The sequence below is a fragment of the Microcebus murinus genome, chromosome 11 (genome assembly GCF_040939455.1).
Source record: "Microcebus murinus isolate Inina chromosome 11, M.murinus_Inina_mat1.0, whole genome shotgun sequence".
Classification (NCBI taxonomy): domain Eukaryota; kingdom Metazoa; phylum Chordata; class Mammalia; order Primates; family Cheirogaleidae; genus Microcebus; species Microcebus murinus.
The window spans coordinates 67,549,892-67,555,124 of record NC_134114.1 but is presented as its reverse complement, the minus strand read 5'-3'; the positions used below and the strand labels follow the sequence as shown (position 1 = coordinate 67,555,124).

The window sequence follows — 5,233 nt, the reverse complement described above, 5'->3', positions numbered from 1 at the left end:
TAGGTAGGATTTCCCAGAAACAGATTCTAACATAAGCCACATATGCCAGTGACTTACTGAGGAAGAATTCCATGAGAAGCTTAGAAGGGAATCAGGGAAGCAGGGCATAGAAAGAAAAAAAATAGTTAATAAAGGGCAAGATCTTAGGCAAGGTCCCGCAGAGGGTAACTTCAGACTGATCCTGCAAGGAAGCTCTGGAATGTAAGTTAATTATAAGGATGCCCTCCTTGGATGCAAGAAAGCTGGGATTTCATAAGCCAGTCAGTCATTGGCTTGTCTGCTCTTAAGGGCAAAGTGGCTCCAGTAACATGAGGGCAGTCCTCTGAAGGGAACTACAAGTGCATCCTGTTAGATGCAAGAGCACGCAGAAAGTGGGGGAAACAGTGCGTAGAGCCTACAGATGGGATCGGCGGTGTCTGAGTGGAATACTGGCAGTGCTGCAATCTCAAATATTCTCCAGTACCATCCTAAAACTGTCAAAATCAAGAACCTGAATCAGTAGATCTAAATGAAGTTGTGCTTTAGTGACAAACAATCCCAAAATCTCAGGGGCCTAAATAAATTAATTTTTTTTCATGATGCATGTCAATTGCCAGACAGCAGGGATCTCTGCTCAATGAGCTGACTCAAGGATGCTGATACAAGGATCCAGGTTCTTTTTTTTTTTTTAATCATTTTTTTTTATAATCTTTTTTTTTCCCTAGGATACTATGGGGGGAAAAAAACTTTGGTTACATGCTATAACTTTGCCATACCCAAGCCATGATTTGAGGCATGCCCTTTCCCCCCATCCCCGGCTACAATGCTCACTGCATCCATTAGTTGTGAGTTTACCCATCAACAACTGCCCAACCCCAATGAATACTACTACTGTGTGAACACCTTAGGGTTGATCAGTTAGTGCCAGTTTGATGGCTAGTACATGTGGAATCTATTATTCCATTCTTGTGATACCTCATTTTGGAGGATGGGCTCAAGTTCTACCCAGGAAAATATAAGAGGTGCTAGATCACCGTCATTTTTTGTAATAGACTAGTATTCCATTATATACATATACCATATTTTATTAATCCACTGATGGATTCATGAGCACTTGGGTTTTTTCCACATCCTTGCAATAGTGAATTATACAGCCACAAACATTCAAGTGCAGATGTCTTTATTATATAGAACATCTTTTGTTCCTCTGGGTAGATGCCTAATAGTGCTATTGCTGGATCAAATGGTATTTCTCCTTTTAGTTCTTTAAGGTGTCTCCAAATTCTTTTCCATAGAGGTTGACTAAAGTCCCACCAGCAGTGTAAGAGTGTTTCTGTCTCTCCACATCCTTGCCAGCATTTGTTGTTTGGGGATTTTTTTTATACAAGCCAATCTCACTGGGGTTAGGTGATATCTCATTGTGGTTTTGATTTGCATTTCCCTGATTAGAGATGTTGAGCATTTTTTTATGTGTTTGCTGGCCACTATTCTGTCTTCTTTTGAAAAGTTTCTGTTCATGTCCTTTGCCCATTTATTGATGGGGTTGTTTGATTTTTTCTTGTTTATTTTTGTTGTTGTTGTTGTTGTTCTAGATAGATTCTTTTATCAGCCCTTTATCAGATGTGTAGAAGGTAAATATTTTCTACCATTCTGTAGGCTGTCTATTCACTCTAATGATAGTTTCCTTGGCTGTGCAAGAGTTCTTTAATTTGATCAGGTCCCATTTATTTATTTTTGTAGCTGCTGTGATTGCTTTGGGGGTCTTCTTCATAAATTCTTTGCCAATAATTCTTAGGCCAATGTCTGAAAAAGTCTTCCCAACATTTTCTTCTAGGATTCTTAAGGTTTCATGCCTTAGATTTAAGTCTGTTATGCATCGTGAATTGATTTTTGTAAAAGGTGAGAGGTGGGGATCCAGTTTCAATCCTTTGTATGTAGTTATCCAGTTTTCCCAGAATCATTTATTGGAAAAAGATTCTTTTTTTTTTTTTTTTTTGAGTTTGACAAATTTATTGGTATTTTAGTAAAGACATTCATCTCAGTCATTTCTCTTTCCCATCTTGACCTTAGGTTATATTTCATTTGGGTCAAGAAAAGAATATGTAGGAGAGGGATGTTATTTTAACAAACAGTAAAATGGACAAAAATGGATAGTTTTCCTACATTAAAGTAAGTTAAATTCATGTATCTTGATAAAATTAAATCATGTAAGAACTAAGAGTTCTATATACATTTCCATTGTTTTACCTGGGGCTTATTCTAAACATAAAAGCAAGTGAACAAAGTGTTAGGAATATACACAGGCTGCTTCTCTGGAGTTATTACCTATTAAAAGAGCTCAGCGAGTAGTTACCACCAATAAAATAGAATGAAGCTGCCTCCAAATTTTAACATTGCAGGACTTTTCAAGGGAATCATTATACTGTATGTTTCTTTTGTCTCTATGCTTTTAAAGATGTGTAACTGTCACATTAAAAAAAAGTTCATATACAATACAAAAATACAAAAACACCCTACAAACACACAAATCTAACAAAGTAAATGTGGTGAGAGATTCCATAAAATGTTTGAAGATGCATTTTCTTTCCTTCCATTTTCAGTACCTAAAATGTGCTTTTTGAAAGGCCATCATTGGTCAATATGTATATTCTTAAAATAAACCAGATAATTGTACTTGTAAGAAAGCCTATAGTTAAATTCAATTCAAATTGGATTTCACAAGTTAGTAACTTAAATGCTTAGACAAAGTTACAGAAAGTGCATCTTCTCATTTTCCATCTTCGTACAATGTTAAATTTTTTTTTTGGTGTTTATACCTTTAAAATATAAAAACAGCCAGATACTTAAGCAATATGTACATTTAAATTTTTGGTGGTGGTTTGTATTTTAAAAGAAACAGCTTCCTTATGATTTGCCTCAAGTTCTGGTGGAAATGCTTACATGAACTAGCTAATAAACAAAAACCAGGAGAAGCACATTCAAAATACTGATTTACTTTGGTAGCAAATGGTTTTCCTTTGAAGGCTAGTGAAGAAAGACAAGACCCATTTAAGGTGAAGTGAGCTATTTCAAATACTCAACAGTTTACATAAAAATTTAAAATGTATTTATTTTTTAAAAAAGAGCTAAGTGTCTATATCCACTGATAGCAATGCAATACCTAGTTTATGTTGACTTGAAACAAAACAAATGCCCATAAGGAAAAAAAGCTGTATTTTAATTTTATCTAAATTTACTTTCAGTCAATAGTTCAGTAACATTTCCCTCCCAATACAATACTCCCTCTCTCTATAAGGCTGTTCCTGGGAGCCAGTTTAGGTAATGAGGGAGTTAAGAGGATAACTGCTTGCAGTTTTAAATAGACAATAACTTTTTGCTTCCCTTTCAATGTGCTAATAGTTGTGTTTAAAAAAATATGCAATTCTTAAAAAGGTACCATTTCTGATTCCTTTATTATCTGTAACCTTTGGAAACTAATCACATGAAACTACAAAATTAGCAAATGTCTTGAAATCTGTATATAAAACATAAATTACCTCTAATTTCAAACTCTCATTTATTAGTGTACCACTCAATCTTAAAAAAAAAAATGAAAAAGAAAAAAAAAAGGGGCTCCAAAGATAGTCTTATACCATTCTTTAAAAAAGGAAACTGTTCCTTTTAACTTTACACCCACCCCACACCCCAATTTCAAAACACATCATTTAATTGTCTTGGTCATGGACATTTCCAAGATGAGATTTTATATTTCGTTCCCATAGCTTCTGGTTATCAAAAAACCCATGCTTTCCTTTATTAAAGGAGTTTGGTCCAGCTGATGTTGGTGTATCCCTTCCAATATTCTTCATCCTCATCTTTGCTTCTGGAGGCATTTCCTCTGGTTCACTATCTTTATCTTCATTAAAAGCCGCTGCTACTGAAAGAGTTTTTGGAGCAAGAGTTGGAACAGTTTCTTTAGGCTTGCTTGATCCAAGTTTGATGGATATGGCTGATGCTTTCTTTGTTGTCTGACTACCTATGGCAAATCCAAACTTGGAGATCTTTGTAGGCTTTGTTAGGAGGTCTGCAGCTTCTTCTTCAGCTGATCTCTTCTCAGCGCTGCGACTGGAACTTTCCCCTCCATTACTCTGGGGGATCCAGCTCGCTGTGACTTTTCAGGCTTCTCCTCTCCCGCCTTCCCGTCCGCCATTTTCCCCCTGGAAAAAGATTCTTTTCCCCAGTGTATATTTTTGTCTGCTTTGTCAAAGATTAGATGACAATATGCAGATGGTTTTATCTCTGGATTCTCAGTCCTGTTCCAAAGGTCTATATCTCTGTTATTGCGCCATTCCTATGCTGTTTTCATTACTATCGCCTTGAAGTACAGCTTAAAGTCTGATAGACAGATACTTCCCAGTTTGTTCTTTTTGCTTAAGATTGCTTTGGCTATACAAGGTCTTCTCTGGTTCCATACAAAGTGTAGAATTATTTTTTCTAGATCTGTAAAGAATGATGGTGATACTTTCATAGGAATTGCATTAATTCTGTAGATCACTTTGGACATTTTAACAATAAACATTTTAATAATGCTGATTCTGCCAATCCATGAGCAAGGTAGATTTTTCAATCTGTTTACATGTTCTACATTTTTTTTCAGTGTTTCTTAGTTCTCCCTATATATGTCTCTCACCTCTTTCATTAAATATATTCCTGGATACTTGATTTTCTTTGAGGCTTTTGTAAAAGGCACTGCATTTTTTATTTGAGTTTTGGCTTGATTGCTTTTGGCATATAAGAATTCCTCTGATTTGTGAGTATTAATTTTGTATCCTGAGACTTTACTAAATACATTTATCAATTCAGGGAGTCTCTTGGTTGAACCCTTGGGGTTTTCTAGATATAATATTATATTATCAGCAAAGAGCGAGAGTTTGATCTCTTCTGCACCCATTTGGACACCCTTCATTCCCCTCTCTTGTCTATTGCTCTAGCCAGGACTTCCAGCACTATGTTGAATAGAAGTAAGGATAGTGAGGATAGTATCCTTATCTGGTTCCAGATCTAAGTGGAAATGGTTTCAATTTTTTCCCATTCAGAATGATATCGGCTGTGGGTTTATCATATATGGCTTTGATAATTTTAAGGTATGTTCCATCTATGTCTATTTTCCTAAGAGTTTGAACTCCCTGTGCAAAAAGACAAGTGGCTAGGGGAATAATGTTCCAAAGCAGCTTCTCTGGTTACTCTGCCCCTCCAAGGGAGGAGCCTGGTCAGG

At 36.0% G+C, this 5,233-nt stretch overlaps 1 pseudogene; it reads right to left on the bottom strand.

Annotated features, from left to right (window-relative positions):
* Positions 1–3,175: 3,175 nt before the first annotated feature.
* Positions 3,176–4,168, bottom strand: LOC142873746 (PEST proteolytic signal-containing nuclear protein-like; annotated as a pseudogene).
* Positions 4,169–5,233: the final 1,065 nt, after the last annotated feature.